The following is a 21,396-nucleotide window of genomic DNA, read 5'->3' as shown; positions in this document are numbered from 1 at the left end:
CCATACATCAGCATAATGAACTTAAACTATTCACTGGCTGGTCAACTTACAACAATAAACAGAAACAGGAGTCCAAGTTCAAATCCTCAGTTACTTTGCTCTTATTTCCTTAAGTACACATGAACACAGATTGTATCACAGCATTTCATGTGTGTTCTTAAAAGCAAGAGCTAATTACATTTTCAACTGCAGAGCTTGAAGAAATTTGTGTTATAGGAACTTTACTAACTAAAAATTCAGAACAGAAGAACTGTGAAAATTCCCAAACTTACCTAGGCACATTGTCCAGATATATTGCAAGGTAAAAGAATTAAAAACCCCTTAAGTTACTTTTCTGCTCTAGTCCATTCTATGTTTACCTAACATTCAGAAGATCTTCCTGCTGCTCTCCACGAGACATTCAAAAAGGCAAATGAGAGCATTCAGTACCTTGGGAAAGCATGCTGCTAGATTAGTCACCTTTACTTGATTAATTTTCATAGCTAACAAACATACATGTCTTATTTGTGATTTATGGAAATCTCATTTATAACACACATTTCTATACAGGCTTGCTTGCTTTTGCAAACTTAGTCACCTGTTGTATGATTTCTAATATGTTTTAAAGAGAACTCCCCCACCCAACACATCTTGCCAGTGTTTTTAACAATGCAAGATAAAACCCCAAAAGATATGAAAATCACTGCCTTCATCAATGCTCGAGTATACTTCTATCCCTGTGCTTGCTCATGTTTCCTGTAAATGTAATGACATTGATTCCATGACTCACTGGCACTGTGGCAGAAAGTTATCAAAATTCAAGTTAACTTCCCACAAAAATACTCTCTATCTGTAATAGAACAGAAAGCAACTGGGTAAAACCTAAGGTGAACTGCCACAGCTTCCCACCAACCATGGAAGGTCTCATAAGATTCAGCTACACTTACCCACCTCTAGTAGCATAAATACACTGTCAAAGCATGTGAAACAGACAAATTCTTGTATGGGATGATGTGATTATATGACTTCTCCGATTATTTGCCATTTTTCTCCTTTTACTCTGCTTATGATTGTTTGGACAAAGTTGCATTTTTTCAGAAAAACTTCAACTGACAGAAGGCTGCACTTATGGCTGAAATAGAATAAACAGTGGGAGTTACCCCACACCACTGGACTATTCCGTTCTGGACTCTGTATCATTCCTGACACACTGGAAAATAATAACCTCCTTTGCAGAGGGATTGATTTCTAATGATTAAGACTCTGTTGAACTCTGCTTTATTCACAAATGTTTCCCAGTGGTATCATGTGACAATCATGCAGATGCATTTCTGTTATTTAGATTTCTGCCCCTCTTTTTTTCCCTCTCAGCAGCACTGGCTTGGCTTCCTCTGCTCTGGAGTGCTGGCTGCAGAGGGAACTGGGATAGGCTGTTTTTAACAAGCAGCACATTCTGTTTTAAACCCTTTTGCACGGAATACGAATCCTTGAATGTTTTCCAGAAATCTGAAGTGTGTTGACTTCTACACTCAGAATAATAAACACAACTGTGCTTGTCTAACGAAAAAGAAGTGGAAGTTCTGTGACCCATTCAGGACAGAGCAGTCAAAATAGATCCACCCTGCCCACACTCTCAGTATCACAACTGGGTTTCTCTGGGTGGGAGTGCTGGGGGTTTGACGGGGGTGTTGTTGTTTGATTCATACCTATTTTTATTAAGTAGTTCCTTGGAGTAGCAGCCAAGATTTTAAATAGTTTCCATAACACAGCTGACTAATAATCAAGGTGCTCTTCAGTTTCTGCCATTGAATTGGGCAATTCCTTGAGCAAGGTACTACCCTATGCTATCAACAAACTGAGCATTCCACTTTGCATCAGCAGCAGACAGCCTGGGAAAGTATTGCTTGACTAGCATTGCAATTCTTTAACTACAAAAAAAAACCCAAAAAACCCAAAAAAGCCTTCAAACTCTAAGGCCTCTAGGGATGATAAGTTTAGCTAAAAATCTAAATGTTGAAATTCCATCCAACTGGAATGCATAGCAGCATTTCAAATTATGATGCTGTGACTAAGGATATGGTAATGCCATAAGGAAAATATATAAAGAAAAAAAAAATCAAAGCGCAGCTGTACCCAAGTTAGGCAGTGTAAAGATGACTGTGAAATCATAGAAAGCAAGTAATGCCAGCTCAGAGGCAGGAATTACCCACTGCCCTACCTCATTCTGCTCTTTTATGTTGATGTTGAGGCAATGCTGATGCTTGAGCCAACACACAAAGCTAAAAAAGTTCAGTTCTAACATCAAGACCATAGCTGGGCTCACTTGAAAAAATTAAACTGTCAAACTGTTCAGGTCACAGCCCAGCTGGGGCAACAGGAGATCAGCCAAGGACATGGATTGTGGCAGCTCCCTCTGAAGTCAGCATGAGGTCTTATTATAACCATTTTTATCAAAGCATCAGCCAGAGGAAAAAAACCAAATGTGGTCAGAGAAAAGAGGTGCATTCTAGGTACTGGCACTGCCTTCTTTTGTTTATGCCCAATTCTGCTGTGATAGGCAAGGAAGATTTGTCTTTTGTTGAATATGTTAGTCTAGTTTTTCAATTGTATTTCTGCTGTTCACAAGTGGGAGAGCAAAAGTCTGGTTTTCAGCTTAAAACATTTTCCAGCCTTATTTGATACGAAACCCCAAGTTCTTTATAAAATACAAGGGGGTTTGTATCTATACTAGTTTATTAACAACTAGAGAAGCTTTAGTTTTTTATACTACAACAGGATAAGATATGGTAGGGTCTGAACAACAATGACCTCCTCTATCATCATCAAAATGCAGTTGAACTTTCAGACAAAGAAAACTGCTGTTTGCAGAATGAATTTTTAAATAGCAAGCAATTTTCTTCCAGAAAATCCCCCTTCCCAGTTTCATACAGGAAACCACAAGGATTTTAAGCAGGGCATTAATCTGAGACTACACATTGCAGTTACTTTCTGGCTCAGTGTGATCTACTGGCTTTCTCACTGCTTCCCTTAATATTTGAACTGGAATGAAGAGAAGTCTGTCAAAACTTTTAATTCCTTAATTGGCATATCTGAGTTTATGAATGAGATTTTCAAAAGCACACAACTGGCTCGGACAAGAGCAGAACAGCGTTATTTATATACTTTTGGGAAAGAGAAACATGTATAACATGTTGTAAGTCGCACAGCTGTAAGTTCATAAATTATAAAACCAATACATGAGTGCAGCCTCATAGGACTATTCACTTTAATTTTTGGGCATTAACACTTAGCTCTGCTAAGTGTTGATTTTCAGACAACAATGAGGGGAAGTTTCTTACAAATGACAAATCAGATTCTGATCTGCTTGTCAAATATTCAAGTACAGATTTTACAGACATAGGCAATTAATTTTCCTGCAGCTTTACTTCATTTGTAGTCAGAATTAAACCATTCTCTTTCTTGGGAAGGATGACCTCTCTTTTCAGACACTGCTGCTTAAACTACTTGTGGCAAAGTTCCAGCTCCTCACAGGTTCCTGTTTAATCCCTCTCACTGCCTCAAAGATTCAGCTCAACTCCAATTTAACTCTACTACCTTCATGTCTATTCATTATCTGAACTTTCCTTCCAAAATCCTTAAAAATAGTCAAGCCCTACAACTGCTGCTAAGATTACATCAGGATTTTGCTTTCACTTAAAACAGTTTATCTTTGTGGGAAAAGGCCACAAAGCCCAACACACCATCAGGAATTAAATGGAGAACTTCTGTCTGCAAGGAAGAAAATGAAAATTCTCTTTTCAAGCTTTCAAGTATGGCTGACAACATGGTAATATTTCAAATCATAAGGTTCCTGCTAGGTTCCCATGAAGGCTTTTTAATATTGCAAAATAATAAAACAAACATTGTAGTTATACTCCACCAGGTGAAATCCTTGCTACAGCTCTCAGCACAGCACCACCTCAGAGTGGTTTGTGTTCTGCTGCTGGTGATGCAAGGCCAGGGAGATACAGGACACACCAGTCATTATCCTGGACTCCCTTGGAAGGCTGCCTAACTTGCCCTTGCAGTTTAGTTTTGTTTTGATTCTCCCTGGGCCAAAACACATAGCTCTGATTGTGTTTGTCAGTGGCAACCCCAGATCTGCCCTGGATCTAAACCAAGCGTGTGAGTGCGTTTGCCATTTGATGTGGTTGAGAATCAAAGCAAAGCTCTGAGATGGGGTTTCAAGCAATCCCCTTCCCAAGCTTGCTGCCTTTGCTGACTGTGGCAGAAGACTGCCCTGGGGGGGTCTGCAGAAGGACCTAATGCAGCCTACAGCACCAAAACAAAACAGGTTGGCTAATACTGACTTGGGAAGACACTGCCATTAATATCTCCACCTCTGCTGCACTTTCAAAATTTTCCAAAACTTGCATAACCCAGGGGAGACAAACAGAAAAGGTGCCTGTGATGCAATGCTAACATTTTAACAAGGAGTGCCCTAAAATTCCTCTGCCACTTGGTGATAGAAACCACAGATCACACAGAGAAGAATGGGAGGGACTAGGTCAGATCACCTGCTTTCCTGTACAAGCTATGACTCCCCACTAGATCAGTAAGTAAAATCAGAGTAAGATAACTCACAATTATTAGCAGCAAAGGTGCTGCTTCTTCCAAAAGGCTTCAGATATCACTCAACCATCTTGGTTTTCAAAGCCATCGGTTGTCAACCAGTGCTAGGAAGCACTTTGAAATATTCCTGCCATTGACAACATTTGCTCAGAATCACCAGCTACAGGACCATGGATGCCTTAATATATGTTAAGTACTTTAAAAAATAACTTAGGCCACCATATTCTTAGAGCTACCTGAATGCCCTTCCACCTCAGGGCTTCCAAAATGATACAGTAAGAGACTGAATTACAGCTAATAATATAAACCCCTTACAATGATGGGAGTGAAATACCAAGATCATCTCAGTCAGAAACACTGTCCATGCCCTTCACTGATAACAGCCAAACATTTTTCCACTTTGAGACTTATGCAGCTCAAAGTTCTGGAGACAGAATGTTCTTGATATAATTTGGAGCTCTGTTTCTACAGCACTTTGGTCCAGCTAACAAAAATAATAGAAAATCCTTGTGAGTAGAGAAGTACTGTGAACAGATTTGCCTCAACCACTAGGAATAAAAAACATTCTAATGAGTGCCCAAATTTTCAGGTCATGATCTGATTTTCTTGAGAAACATGAGATATGCCCATGCCCAAGACATGGGCATATCTCATGTTGGAGATATGTGTTGGTTATAATTGCTCACCTAATTTTCACCATGCCCTGTGTCAGTGACTACTGACAAGGTCTCCTGTAGCAGACCTTGGCACTGGAGTAGTCACAATCTCATTTTCCCTCACAGAAAGGACCCCAAGGCAGCTAAAACTGAAGAGATCTTTGAGTGGCGTGCTGTTGGTACAGCACAAAATCCCCAGACACTGAGTATCAATAAACTATAAATTATCCTCTCAGTTACCGCCTTTCATATAAATCATTCCTTCAAGGATCCCACTGGTCTTCTCCCCTTCCCATGTCTGGAATCAGCAGTCAAAGAGGGCACGTGGATACCTGAACTCAGGACAGGGCTTTTCACATTCCCTGGGTGGCCTCAGAAGTGTCTCTGTGTATTAATTTAGACAGCACTAGATAAACAATTCTTAAGTGGAAAAGAGCTTTAGCAGCTGATTTGGAAGGCAAATCAGAATAAATACTATGTCAGTACAAATCCAGCCGTTGTGCCTTTTGCTTTCTGTCCTCCTGCCATTTCTAACTTTGGCTGACCGTGTTTCCTTTGGGAATCTAGAAAAAACATGCAATTCCCAGCAGCTCCAGCTGCAGTGATGAACTTCCTCTAGGATAGAGGTGGACAGAACTAAAAGTCTGTTTTCCTAAGCCCGATGAAAATCCAGAAAAACGTCCTTAAAATTCATTAGTCTATCTTTAGAGGGAATGTAGTGAAAATAAAAATCCATTCCATGGCTTTGTTTATTTGTCATAACAAAGGTTCAGACTTGTGAGGACTATTCTTTGCCAGTCAGGATCCAAAACTCAACAGCAAGAACAGCCTAATGGCTGAGAGTTTGCTGAGACCCATAGCAAGTTTAAGCCTATTTCTTTTCAGAATTTTCACATAGGATAAATGATTTACTGCTTGAATTTGTAATCTAATCCTCATTTCTACTCCTCCACTTCCCAGCATGTAGATTGACAGACATATTCTACCGGTTTTTGTCATAATAAGTGCTACTTTATTCCATAAATAATTTTACAGTATTATTGGTCCTCAATGAAAATCCACAATGTTAAGCTGATATTTCCTAAGCAAGAGTAGTATCCAGCTGCTGCTCTTTCCTACCTGTCCATCTCATTTTAACAGCAAAACATGATATAAATAAAATTACTTGTTATGCATGGATAACTTCAAATTATTTTGTTATTAAGTCAAAAAAGAGGAGTGAAACAGCCATCAGCTGTTGGGAAAGAGAAACACGTATAACATGTTGTAAGTTGCACAGCTGTAAGTTCATAAATTATAAAACCAATACATGAGTGAGAGCTGTTTTATGTGAGAAGATTTCTGGCCCAGATTTCAAGAGAATCACCTTTGAAGCACTTTCTACAATGCAGAGGTAATGTTTATTTTCTTGAACCATTACAGACCCAAGATAAAAGAGCAGTAAAAATGTGGAAAACCAAGGAGTAACAGTCTACACTAGGTGGCACTGCTACACACGGCTTAAGTTTCTTTGCTGTGGGTTCAAATTTTTGAACAAATCTCTGTATTAAGTTTGAGGGAGGTATTTTAGAAGAGCTTTGGTAAAGAGCAAGGAAGCATCCTTTGTTCTCCTGCAATCACAGACAACTTTCACTATGTAATTATTATCTAGAAACCAACCAGTAGGAGTCTTAATGCTAATGCTGTTCCTGCCTGCAGGAATTCCACACCTGCTGTCCAAGCCAGTCCTTCAACAGTCACACACAATCAAAGCCACACTTTGCCTTTGCAACACAAACAGGAGCCCAGTCCTGTTCTCTTCCACTTAAAAACCCCCAATCAACCAGCAACAACAACAACAAAGTAATGTTTCACTACATGCACAAAGCTTGATAAAGAGTTGGTGCTGGTTATCACTGTAAAACGTTTGATTTGCAGCCAGCAGCAGGCATTAAAATGCAACAATTCAAGACTGTGAACTCAACTTCTAATCAGTGATTACAGATGGGCAGAGCTGTGAGGATTTTTCCCAAAGCAAGCAAGGCCAACTGAATTTTAGACAGAAGTGTGAACATAGCCTGCAGAAATACAAAGTTTCTGAAAGCAGAATCTGTTATGGCCAAACCTGTCTTTCATTCTAAGTTTCAGAATTTCAAAATCTACTGTCAAAGAAAGTTTTAAAACAGAAGAATTATTGATCCCTATTGACTCATACACCTAGAGAATAGTAAATGTTGGTTTAATCCTATTCACATGCCTTTAGGGGGTTATATTCCATGTCTTGCTGAGCATCACAAAACACAAATGCATTTTTTCAAAAAAAGATCCAACAAGAAGGATTCCTATGACTTATGGGGAAAAAAACCCAAACCAACCATTTTGTAGAATTCTCTCTTCTGTGACAAATATTAGCATTTCTTTCAAGTCTCCCCACAAGGCTTCTCTGATTACAAAGTTGTGCAACAGGGGAATCTTACTAAACAAATCAATAGAGTTTTAAATTTCAAATAATAATAAAATAGGTGTTTTTATTTAAAGCTATTTTTTCAGTGTAATCAGACTCAGTACAGCAAAATAATTTTTGTTTTCTTTTATACTAATACACTCAATATCATTTTCCCAGAAAAAAAAAACAAACCCCTAGCCTGTGAATTTTAGTGAGAACTACACGGTGCAGACTCATTCTTTGCTTGATCCAAAACAGGAAAAGAGAAAAAGTAGAATAAGAACTATGATCTTGGCAACTGAAATGTCTCCTCTGTACTAAAAAACCCTAACAGACAGAGTTTATAATCATCCCTTCTCCAAAAGTGTTAGCAGACATTACTACACCACGCATTGATTTGTGGGGTTGCTGTTATCTTTAAACCAAGTTTAATCAAATTTCATGATCAGAACAGGAAGCAACAAACTGAAAGCAAACATTCTTGCTCCAGTCAGCTTTCAAAATTCTTTTGCTTTGGTTTTATTTCAAGTGTCTGACTTCTATTTGTCTAAGAAAGGGGGGGAAATCAGCATCTTCTGGAAAAACTGCAAAATGGAAATGTTGAAATGTATAAACCAGATTACTGGCAAGGTCCTCCTGACAGCAAGGCAAATGGTTTCAAGAGACTGAATCTTCCTTGAAAGGCCAGAAAGTATCAGGCAGTCCCAAATTATTGAACATATTCTACCCTCTGACTTCAACTGAAACAGTACCAGCTACTATCTTTGTGAACTTGAAAACTAGCACTGTATGAAAAGGTTTGAATATTCAAGCCTCTGATGCGGGGATGGAGTCCAAAAGGACAGAACTAAACTGACAGCATCCTGAAATCATCCTGCTAAAGCACCTCACTAAACTGCCCAACACTGGAGGGGCAGGGGTATCATGCTCCTTGCAGAGAGGACAAAGGTCTCACACCACAAGGTTTGAGTGCCCTGCTCTCCATGCACATGAAACAGGTGCCACTAAGTTTAGTTTTTTTATTTATTTTTTTTTAATGGAGGACAGGAAAGAAAACAAAACATGTATATGCTGATCCAGCCTGGAGGAAAAAACATCCTCAGAGACAGGCTGCTCAGAGGAAGGATGCAACGAGAATTGGGTGGATCATATCAGAACAGGAGCCTGATCCCCAGCCTGTCTCTATCCAGTTCCCAGGTGATTGGCAAACACTTCCCAGGGCAGGTACCTGGCATATGCTGGGAACAGCAGGACAGGAATCTGAACCAGTAGAGTTGCTTAAGCAGACTACAAACAGTCTCAGTTCTGTCCTGAAGCATTCTAGCACAGATAAGAAAGGAAATAACCTCAGTAGGTGAGAACAAAAATCTGACACCCATTAGTTACCAAGGCTGCCTGCAGAACTGCAAGCAGAGACTTAAAGGCAGCCAAATTCAGTGGACAAGGGTACATAGAGTAGATTTCTCATTTAACTGAGAAGGTGCTTCCCTGTCAAAAACCTCAAGAAAATTATTTGTTCCCACAAAATGATTTGAATTTTGACAAGTCAGTATTTTCCCTTATGTATTCTATGTAAAGCAGTCATTTTAGGTAAAGCCATTATGAAAATTCCCCAGAAGAGTTCACATTAGTATTCCACTGCAAGATCAAGATCTGAAAGGCAATACTGCATTCTGCAAGATTTCAAAAGAAAAAGGCTCCTGCAGTTCCTCACACTACATAAAGTCATTTATAAGAGTGTTTTATATGTCTTTGTTTCTGAAAAGGAAAGTGAGATTGCTTTCTATCTTCTGAAATGAAAAATTTTATTCTAATGTATTCCTAACTTTCCATGAGAGATGAAATAAGAGACTGAGGGGGAGATGGGACACAAATAACACAGAATAAAAAAATAAGAAAGAATCTCCTGTCATAGAATGGTTTGGGTTGGGAGACAACTTAAAGATCATCTAGTTACAACACCTTTCATTAGACCAGGTTGCTCCAAGCACAATTCCAGGGATGGGACAGCCACAACTTCTCTGGGCAACCTGTGCCCTCAGTGCCTCACTACCTTCACAGGGAAGAATTTCTTCCTTATATTTAAATCCAGCACTTCCCTCTTTAAGTTTAAAGCCATTACCCCTTTTCCTATCACGTTATCCTTTCCTATCACCCTTACCAAAAGTCCCTCTCCAGCCTATTGGAGCCCCTTTAGGCACTGGAAGAGGTCTCCTCAAAATCTTCTCTACTTCAGGTGAGCACCCCCAGCTCTCCCAGCCTGTCTCCAGGGCAGAGGTGCTCCAGCCCTATGAGCATCTTCATGGCCCCCTCTGGAATTGCTTCCACAGCTCCACATCCTGCTTGGGTTGGGGCCCAGGGCTGGAGGCAGCTCTGTAGGGGTTTCAGGAGAGTGGAGCAGAGGATACAGACCTCTCCTTCTGCTGCAGCCCAGGACACATTTGGCTTTCTGGGCTGTGATCACACATTGCTGGGTCAGGCTGAGCTCCTCTTCCACTGCCACGTCTTCTTCCTCAGCGCTGTATCAATGTCCTCAAGCCCATTAACACAACAAAACCTGTAAGTATGTTTATATTAAAACTCAATTTGTTTATGAAATAAAAATTTTGCATCCCAATATCTACTGACAGGCAAATATCCCGTTTAACAGTAAAGGTCCTGCAGCACTTCAGTACAGGCTTTCATACAGTGACATTGTTTTTCAGCTGGCTGTACTGCTGGTCATGGGCCTGGCAAACGTGGCCTTAGGGCTAGTCTCAGGACTGTGGGATTTTTTAGGTGTACACAAAAAACCCTTCAAACCCCACATCACTAATTCTTCTAAAAATGCAGAAAACAGTAGGAAGTATAGGAAGTTCACAAAGTTACGATTCTGCTTTTGGAAGGGTGGAGAGCATTATTCACTCAGATGCTACTGGAGCCCATAATATTTACACTTAGCCATTAGGAGAGAACAAAACAAAAGATATATTCCAAATGCATAGATCCTTATTTTTTCATTATGGATTTAATTATTCTGTATTAACTGATACACCTCCACTGCAGCAGATGGGACTCCTTTCACCACAGGTGGTCTTCTTTGAGCACAATGTCTAAGCCCAAAGTTCCCTACCACAGGTTGGTAGAGGCAGGTTTCCCAGCAAAGATAAACAACTCGGCACAAGGCAGTTCAGCTCCCATGCAGCCACACCCTGCACCTGGCAGGGCTGCAGGCACTATCAAAGCAGGCAAAAAACCACACCAGAAAGCCTGTTTCTCACCTGTCAGGCTGGTTTTAGGTCATGTGAGGGAGGAGAGTGAGGGAATGGCTCTCCAGCCCTGGTCTCCAATGTTTTCAGCACATGTGATTCAACATTTTAAGAGCTGTTTCATTATGCTCTGCCTTAATTTATGGCATATATTTGTGAATTCCCTGTTTGGACTCAGCTACAAGAAGTAGGGAGTGCTTTGTCTGGCACAAACATAACCAAAGGAAGGAGGTTGCAAAAGCTATTCACACAGAGTTTGAAAACCAGGCTTAATCTGAGAGGTGATGCTGCTATTGCTTCTAGTCCAGACCAAAAAAAAAAAAAAAAAAAAGCCAACTTAAAAAAGCCTAAAAACTGTGACATCCAAAGGTTTGAATAAAAAATGAGGGCTTGCTGTAGTCCTGGGTTAGATGTCAGATGAAAGGAGAAGATGCACATCCACGTGTCCCTCACAACCCACCCTCTGGATCTGGTTGCATTTCCACCCTCCTCAGGAATTCAGCAGCAGTGCCAATCAGCCTTGGCTATCTATAAACTGTCCTGAGGATTTTGGAACAGCTGCCAGCAGCTTTATTGACAGTTGATTGCTTTAAACTTTTGTTTGGATGCAAATAAAAGCTTTCATCCCATTTGCCAAACACTGAAAGGTTAGGGCAGATGAGAAGACCTTACACCACAGGAAGACACTTTTATCTTCTATAAATGTGATGGTCAAAACTTGGAGGGGATTAAAAAGCTCAAAGATGATCTTGTTATAGCTAAGAAAACCCAAAGCAGAACACACAATCTCTAAAGGGAACAATTTTAGGATCACAAGCTAAGTGCTTTGAAGTCAAACTGCCCAAGTTAACATAGCATCAAATAATGTGCTGTGCTCTTGGAGGAGCTGTTACAATAAAGTTTAATATATTATTAGATCCATACTTAGATTGCAAAATAAAGTATCAAAAAGCCTTGCCTCCTCTCTCCTGAGTGGAACTCTGCAGAAATAAGGATATTACAGGATGGCTGAATTACTCAGAATGGTTTATATACACAAGGGGATGAAGCATAGTGCAGCACTGGCTGACAATATACAACAGATTCCATATGTGCAACACTGAAGTACTTGGAAAAAGTGAATCATCCTGCACAGAATGCAATGAGCAGTTCATGGCATTCAACATGCACATGAACATGGGTTCAGAACTTCACCACACCCTCACTCAAAGCTGGACTCTTAGTTATGGGTTAAAAAAGTGTTGAATTTAAAGCGGTTTTTTGTTAGTTTTTTTTGTGGGTTTTTTTTTTTTTAATATAAGTGTTGAACTTTTAACTTAGAAGGGGAACCGAAGTAATTTTTCTTTCTCAGGTGTTAGCAACAATTTGCAAGTGCACTTTGTTAGCACACAAGCAGCATGCTTTGGGCTGAAGACATTAAACTGACACTGTACAGGACATTGTGGTTGGCAAAAAAGAGATAGGAGTCCTTGCCATGTTTGGCTTAAGTCTGCACCTGCAGCACACAAGAAGTGTGGCTAACTCCAAAGATTAAGCTGATTTTTAAAACGCCGATGGCTGTATGATTAAATAGAAGCTCCTTGCTCAGAGTACAGCCTCATGGGAGAAAATGAGTAGTGTTGTCTACCTTCCGTGGCTTCACTGTCTCCTCTTCCAGGGCTGCAGCTCCTTTTCACCCCTTGTTTATCCTGCTGTGAGGACTAACTCAGCACCTGGTCAAGGCAGCAAGGCAGGGAGATGTTGGGGCATCCCCAGAGCCAGTGCCAGGCTGTTCATCTGAGCTGCCTCAGCAGCTCTGGCTCGCTTTACTCCCCGCCTGTTACTGGGACAGTCAGCAACCAACACGTGCAGCCCTGAGAGGAACGGGAGCTCCAGCTTTAACACAAGAGGAAATGAATATAAACTCTTGAAATGAAATGAGGATTGTGACATGTTGTTTTGGGAAGGTATTGATAAATTGGGGCAGTAAGTGCTCCAATTTATCAGTAAATTACCCTATGGTGGCAGTAAGCTTGTGCATAATAAAGAAATATGAGAAAAGATACAGAATTTTTTTTTCCAACTGTAATTTAAGAGCCTATGGAATAGGTTTTCAATGAAAGGAGAATAAACAGCTTGCTATGGTTCAGTCAAAAGAATTCAGCAACAAAGTAGGCTCAAAGTTCTCAAATACTCCAAATCTTTTTGAAGTTTGGTACTGTCTTTGTAATGCATGATTAGAAAAAAATCTGCTTTTCTCATATGAGGGAAATGGCCTGTCTTCTAAGAGAGAAGGAAAAACTTAAAGCTACTCTAGGAACTTGTATGTATGTACCCTTTTGGGGCTTAAATGGAAAGCTTCACTTACCAGGTTGAGTCAAACCTGTTCATAGTGATGGCAGAATTTGATTCTAAATAGATAATTTTTTAAAAAAGCCAAAACAGTACAGCTTCTTTGAATTGAATGGGCAGCATTAGCTTCCTCCTAACCCACAATAACAGAGCTTGAACGGTGCCTGGTCCTGTGGCTAAGAAAACAGGGTGAAGAGGGAGAGGGAGAGGTGCCCCACTGTGACAGTAGCCTCTCAGGCAGAACAGGTACTGCAGCTTTAGACACTGAGCAGTTCCACCGGGAGGGAAAAAAAAAAAAAAAAAATCTAGTCTCCACTCCATTCATACTGTGTTCAAACAGACAAAGCTTGCTAAAACACAAAAATATACCTAAAACCACAAACTGAAGAGTCAATGCAATGTTTCCTTATGATGTGGTAACAAGCTGCCCAGGACAACACTATCCCAACCTAAATGAAGAAACTCAAAATAAAAAACATCAATGAATTAGACTAATGGGAAAGCTCAGATGAGAACACACACTGGATAAATGACTCATCCCAACAGACCTCACATATTCTTTCAGGAACAATTCAGAGGTCCTGCACAGCTGTTTGAACTCAGTGCTGATGACAGAATGTTGCTAAATCCCACCAAACCCACAACCATTTGCACCTACAAAGTGTTGTCAGGTCTGTATTTTCACAACAGCTAAAGGCTGTTTGATCTGGGAACTACAACAGCGTCCACATACATAAAAGGCTGCTAAGGACAAGACCTTTACCTTCCACCACCTCCTGCAGAGCAGCTCTGCAGTGAAACTGCAGCACTCCTACAAGGTTGTGGAAATGAGGAAGGACCTGATTTGTCCTGTTTGCAGGACAACAGAAAAACATTTGCTCCCAGAGGAGAATTTGACTCCCATCAGCAGGAGATTATGCCCCACATACTAATAATATGATAATTTAATTTTTTTAATAACCTATAATCTGAGGAATAAATAAACTGTTGAGACTATGCCCTTATAACTATTGCTCTCCCCAGCTTTTTTAGAAGAGTACTTGATGCACCTTCAGTTATCTAAGTTTTATTTGGACAGATCCCATCTCATTTCCTGAACATCCTAATGATACTTTCTTGTAAATTAAAAGTAAAAAATTACAACTTTAATAATTTTTACTTAAAATTGAGACTGCTGCTCCTTCCTTTAACAAAATCCCACTCTTTGATCTAAATCCTAACACTGCTGAGATCACTCCCAGCGATGCTGTTCAAACTGCTCAGATAATCCATTGCTATAATGAAGAGCAGATGTCAATTCTGGCCAACCGGCCAGCCTGGAGGAGCACACTCAGATTTCCTTTGGACTGACCTGTGTGTGTTTCCTTCCTGTGGAAGCAGGAATCAGGCCAGAGGGAAAAGGGAGGGCTGCACACACCCAGCCCTGCAAGGCTGGTACAGATTGATGTGACTCTTCACAGTCCTCTCTCTCCTCAGCCTCAGATCTTCCAGTCACCAACAGTCCTTTGCTCAAACTCTTCAGCACCTCTTGTTCACTCCCTTTGTACCAACCAGATCTTTACAGTCTGCTGCAATAATCTAGTCTTTGCTTCTTTCCCCAAGTCCCCAAACCAGAACACACATACAAATCCCAGCTATTATAATACAGATTCAGCTGCTTTGTGAAATTAATTATTTTTTAAGAAGACCCTTATGATAACATCTTAGTATTGGCAAGTGCCTACATTCAAAAATATTGTGTAAGGCTGCAACATATTTTATGATAAGATTAAAAAATTATAGGCATCAAAAAAGAATTTTGAGCTTCATTTAGATGACAAATACATTTTCTTCTTTTTTTTTTAATATGAGGGTAAAAGGCTCTCACATATTTTCTATGACTGCCTTTGAGAAAACAGTAGATGCCTGAGACTTGTAATAATGTTGCAAGAATTACAACACACTGATGTTTCCTGATACCCTTATGCACTATTTACTTACCAGGATTTAAAATGCAAAATTTGTAAGAATCATTACTACTTCAAATTTATGCTTTTCATTAAAACTTTAATGCATTAAAAGCTTAGGTCTTATTAATGATAGGGCAGTCATGCTGTGCACATTTAATGTTAATACTTGCAATCACTATGAAAACAATTTCTAGATTAAGAGTACACAGGTCCAAATTTTGCCTGTGGCAACATCCACTTAAATAAATGAGATTAAAGAATGCATATCTGCAGGCAGAATCTGGTTCATTGCCATGTCCATGTCTCACACAGCACCCCAATGCTCTCATGAAGAGTTAAATGCACACTCCACTGACTTCAGCAAGCCTGTTTTCTCCCTTTTCTGTACTGCTTGCTGTGGTATTCAGTTAAGTGGCCATTAAAATACCTAAAATTACATAAGGATCCAGTAGGAGTAACAATACTGTGCTTTTCTAATAGACACTTAGAAGGAGCTAACACATGCATGGAGACATGATAATAATAAACAAAGATGGATTTCCAAATGATAAATAGAATTAGAATCTTTGCAGTGTGGTCCAGTCCTCAGAAGATATGCTAACCCAAAAATTCTTTCCAGATGATCCAGTTCCTGGATTTGAATTTCTATGTGTACATATTTGAGAGGGTACAATGTACATGTGCACAAATTAATATGGAGAGAAGTGCATCTGCACATCAGGCCTGCTATTGGTGAGAATTCTGCTGGAATGCTGTGGTTTGCTCCATGAGGAGGGAAGCAGAACCAGCCCACTGATGGCTCAGAGTCCCTGTTTACTTACCTATGTGCTCTGCAGAATAGATCCATACAGAAACAGAGTGTCCTCACTGGTGGAGCTGCTTGTCACTCAGCTTTGGCTGCAGATGGGCCAAAGCTTCTTGTTTGGCCACTCATAGGAAATAAAAATCCTAAGTATCTTATTTTACTTTACAGATCAGATGAAAATCTATTAACTCCTTGCATTCTAAATATGTGATGCTGTTTGGAGTGCATTGAATGAGAATTTCTCTTGGAGAAGCCAACACCATATTTTCTAATTTATTCTAAATGATTTAAAGTGATTTAAAGATTTGTGCTTTTTTTGGATTACAAGGTCAATAGCCAAAGTGACAAAATACATTCTTCCTCTAAGCACTTCAAGTGTCTACTTTTCAAAATAGTGTCTTCTTGCAGGGTACTTTGACCTTCTTTTGGATTTTGTTTGTACATGAAATCCTAGTCCTGCCACTCCAACTGCACCCTCCTGCAGACTTCAAACAACAGCAAATTTTCTGTGGCCAAGGCCTTATTATCCCTCTGTAATAATACAATTCAGTCTCCTGAATTCCTATCTCTAGCAGAGTGATGGGTTATAAGTTCTTTTCTATGGTATTTGATTTGTAAAGCTCTGTTTGGAGGGTTGGGTTGCTATTGCAATTGTTTTGGCAGGATGGTAAGCCACACACACATTTATTTGTAATGTATTAAGCCCTTGACATACTGCACTGTACTTCAGAGGCTCTGCAATTTTTTTTTTTTGTAGCTTGCCTTTAGTCCTTGCCAATTTATTTCCTTTCTTTTCCAAACAAAGCTACGATTGTTAAATCCTAATGTTAAAGCATTTTAATAGCTAGATCCAGTTACAAAGCTAATTTTTAATTTACCATTGTCTGGCCAAGTTTTTACTAAATAGAAAAACTCTGCAAATGGGGTAAAGAAACATGATCCAGTAGCCAATAGCATCAAAATACCCTCTGATTTAAAGGTCTCTGGACTTAATGCTTTTGCTACTTTCATCCATAACCACTTTCTGAGGGACTGGTTTTAGGAAGTTCTCATAAAACGATCACTGCATTGGCAAACAACTTTGTTTGATCCAGAGGCAGCACTACAGTTTGCCTTGGCTACTTTTTGCCAGAATTTTTTATTGATTTTCTTAAAGTAATTATAACATTAATACAAAAAAAAAGAGCATTTTCCAGGAGAACACCCAACAGTGAGGAAGAAAGGAAGGGAATGCTCTTCCTTTTTCCTGAATGTCATCTCCATAGATTTGCATATCCTGCAGATCAACCAGGTAAATAAACATTTTAATTAATATCTCATATATTTATTTGCTGTATAAACCATGGAACTAGCTCCCTGGAAATCTGTGCTGTTCATGCCTAAGTCTTGTTTTGGAACAGCTTAACTGCAGCCAATGAAAGACATTAATTTTCAGGATATTTTTGGACTTGTGCAAGAGGCAGTGAAGAACAATAACTGATGGAAGCAGGGAAGGAGAAAAAGGAAATGTCTTCTGATCCCTCAGGATTTCGTAAGTTTGTCAGAACTCCTTCCAAGCTCCTTGTTCTAGACTCAGCAAGCCTGAACAAGGACCTCAGTTCTCAAGGAGTTAAGAATTGTTGGGAAGCTGCTGCTCTTGCTTAATCTCCCAATGTTTCTTTGAGGGGGAGGAGGAAACATTCCCAAGGCTGGAGTGGGAAGGGGTATGTGAGTCAGGTTCTTTACCAAGGATACACTAAGGTTTGTACAGGTCTGAGACTCTTTCTACAAGCATACCAGGGCTCTTAGGGATGAAAGCAAAGAACACTCTGATCCCTGCAGAGGGGAAGGAAAAGTGGGACAAAGGTGTGAGAACCTTTTTATGGCTCAATGGTTTTTAGGGGACTAATGAATTGATGGCATAGCAGCTCCTTTGGATGGACTTTAAAAGAGCCATGAAACAGGAAAAGTCCATGTCACTCTTTTCTTTCTGATTGTTTTCTCCATCCTGCTCCTCATTAAACTATCCAATAAAACTGTCCTACAGCACACTTCCTATTTATTCAATTATAGACATGGCAGCACTGCCATACAAGCCTACATTTGAACTCAGTTTCATTGATGAAACCACTTCCCAATCAGCACCAGCTCTTTAGTATTACTTATGTTGGCTTGGTAGTAAATGTAACTTCTTTTTGAAAAGTAAGCACAGAAAGGGTCTAGTAGTGCTGCATACTCTGAATCAACAATATGGAGGATTCTTGCACAGATTATTGAAAAAAAATACAGTGTCAGTTTTGTTACTGGGCTAGAAGTCTTTCATTGGCACACTGTTTTTCACTGTGACAAACTAACGGATTGGTGTTACAAGGATGTCTATAGAGGATGGTGCCTTATTGTTAGGAGTTTTGGGATAGTATTTCCATTTTGGGAGAAATCAGATTACTGCCTGTCTAGACAGAGATATTTTTATCAGAAGCCATTTAGCAGTTGGACAAGTAATTACACAATTACCCTAGTGATCAGCAGCTCCCTTAGTCTGAAGGCTTTTCTTCCTTGGAGTCAGTGGCAATCATGAGATTCTTTTCTTCCAGGTTCACTGGTATTCCTGTTCAGATAGATCCAAAGATCTTGTTAGCCTGGTTTTACTTACAGCCTCTTATTGCACGAAGCAGGCCCTGATCCCTGCTAGCTACAAAAATACTGAACTTGCTCATCATCTTGACAGACACATGATAAAGCATAAACTGTAGCTATGTAATCACTGTGAGTAAAAAACTCCCAACTTATTATTTCACTTGTTATATTACAAATTATGAGATCAACACTTCTATTGCTGGTCCATTTACATAGTTGCAAATTGTCTGTAAATCAAGGTTTCACATGGAGCTTTCCCTATCCAATGCACACTGTGCCAGTAAGATCAATATTTGAGCCTGTAGTTCCATTATACAGCCTCTCCTGGTCATAACTACTCAGCCTGCACTTTCAGACTTTGCTCTGAAAACTCCTCATGAGTAAAAGGGAATTTTAACTACTGGAAAAAAAGGCTTATCTCAAATACACAGGTAAATTGTGTTCACTGCACGGCAGCTGGTAGTGGGAAGTGGGAGAGATACATCTGTTCATTTATGAATTCTGGCTACTTTCAAAGATACTGTCTAGGACACGGCAAGACAAGCAGGCAGAACTGGCATGGAATGGCATGGCTTGTCTTGTTTCCACACCAGGAATTCTGTTGTCAGTAACTTTGCTTTCAAACAGCTTCACTGTCAACTTAGCAAATAGAAGGGGGTACTTGGATGTAACAAGTTTTCCTTCCCATCATCATCCCTCCTGCAAATTAGGGAAGGGAAAGGCGGGAAAAAGGTCAATACCTCCTTCAGATACTTAGCACTGCATTAGCAAAAAAACCCCAAAACCAACAATTACTCAAAGCACATCAGTGCAACACCAGCCTGAAAAGCAGAACCTGGAGAATCTGTTTCCAGGAAAAGCCTGTAGTCATCTGGCAGTATGTTAATATTGCTTTAAAAGCATTTATTCAGCTTCTAGCTAAGATAAAATATTATCAGCTATTCAACAATTAAAAATGCATGTACAAGGGATTGAGGGAGAAGAAAGGAGAACCAAATTTTTAACAGTAAATGTTTTCCTATAGGGACAATATTCTTCACTAATTAGCAAGCAGCACCTCAAATGCAGTGCATGATGAAGCACAATTAACCTCCTTCTAGTACCTTGAGTTGAAAGCAACACCTTTGGTTTAAAAATCAAGTGTTCTGTTGTCATATTCCACTTGTAAACTTATCTCTGTGTGAGAGAAATGTTTTAGTGACTTCAGCTCTAATACTTCAGCTCAGTGGAAGTCAGGCTGTCATGCCTTGGCACAGTGTGAGGAACCACTTTCCTGAAATCCCTGGGAACTGACAAGCAGGGCTGTCTCGTAAGTTTCTCATTTTTGCTCCTTCAGCCCCACAGCTATGAGCATCTCCCCTGAGAGCCACTTTGAATTCCCACTCCAGTCTAACCTCAAGGCACTTACCAGAAACCAGGTGTTGTACAAATGAAGAAGCAGCCACTACTTTAAGTGCCGGGCTTTCCTATCCAGAAACTTGGAATACACGAGCATAGAGAAATGTAAATTGTAGTGAACACTGGGGACTGTTTATGGCACTGGATATTCTAGTGTATGATCCTGAAGTGATTGTGAACACAAGATGTGTTTGGCAGTTACAACAGAGCTGAAGCTAATATCAGAGTGCAAAGGACACCATAAGAGATTAGAATGCCACCAAATGCCATCCACCCTAGTTGCACTGCTTGCAGTGTTTGGTGGCGCTTAGACTAACAAAGCAACTCTTTCATAGTGTTCCTATAATTCTGCTTTTTAGCAAGATGTGAGATTCCTAACAGCTGTACAAGGGCACTAACGCTGCACTTCAGAAAAATGAAGGTCTAATGAAGTAGGGCCATGCTGCTAATTTTTGAGTAGTGACCAACATAATGTTTTTGCTCAGCATAAAAGTTGCTATCTGTGTAAAGACTCTAGGAATAGGGATGGAGTTGCTGGAATTCACTACAGTTCTAACAGAACAGGTAATCTCTGGGATTGAGAAACACTGCTCGTAAACTTGCACGTACAGTCTGAACCGAAAGAGTCATGGTCTGCTGGATTTTTAGGTAACATCCAAAACAAACGTTGACAGCAACTTGTGCAGAACTGTAACAGAGGGCAAGACACAAAAGAAAACAATGTAAAGCAGACAGCTTGGTAATCACATGGGAACAGCCAGATTTCCTCGCCAACATCACATTGTGGTAAGGGCAGGGGAGACCTTTCAGCCATCTGAGCAAGCAAAGACGCTGTACCCACACCAAAACCTGCAAGGCAGCCAAAAAGCCGAATTGCGGTCTTCAGCCGGCTTGAGTCACGGTAAATACCATCGCCCCGCTGACGAAGGCTACATGAAAGCCAAGATGGAAACGGGCACGGCTGGTGACTGATGTTTGCCACTGGCGATGGTGGCTGGTGAACCCTTCAGGAGAGCGGCAGGCGTGAGGCGCGGACAGTGACCCCGCTCTCACCTGTGCTGCCCGGGGACGGCTTTACGAGTGCAGCTTTCCTCAGCTCTCCACACACGTTTTTCTCTGTGACGAACAAGCCCAGGCAGCAGCGAGCCGAGCCTGGCACGCCGGGCTCCCGGCCAGGGTAGCTCTGCCCTAACATGGCACTCGCTGCCGCCCGGGGCGGCCCCAGGCCCGTCCCTCAGCGGCGCCGCCGGCGGCCGGCCCCGCTGGCTCCGGGGCAGGGTCTCGGCCCGCCCTGGGCTCGGCGCTGAGGGGCGGGAGCGGCTGAAGCACGGCCGGCTGGAAATGGCGCCTTCCCGGCCCCCTCCCCGGGCGGGCGCGG

At 40.7% G+C, this 21,396-nt stretch overlaps 1 long non-coding RNA gene across 5 annotated transcripts in view; it reads right to left on the bottom strand.

Moving 5' to 3' along the window:
* LOC127060163 (uncharacterized) overlaps window positions 1–21,210 on the bottom strand; it is a 54,301-nt gene extending 33,091 nt beyond the window's left edge. For 3 of the 5 annotated variants that reach the window (XR_007778850.1, XR_007778849.1, XR_007778848.1), the window contains exon 1: window positions 273–420. This is a non-coding gene — a long non-coding RNA (uncharacterized LOC127060163). Of the gene's footprint in view, window positions 1–272; window positions 421–18,497 lie in introns of those variants that run through there. The other 2 variants (XR_007778852.1, XR_007778851.1) reach the window with 2 other exon arrangements.
* Window positions 21,211–21,396: the final 186 nt, after the last annotated feature.

Source organism: Serinus canaria, chromosome 14 (assembly GCF_022539315.1).
Source record: "Serinus canaria isolate serCan28SL12 chromosome 14, serCan2020, whole genome shotgun sequence".
NCBI lineage: Eukaryota > Metazoa > Chordata > Aves > Passeriformes > Fringillidae > Serinus > Serinus canaria.
Note: the sequence above shows the minus strand (reverse complement) of the source record. Positions and strands in the feature narration are given on the sequence as shown.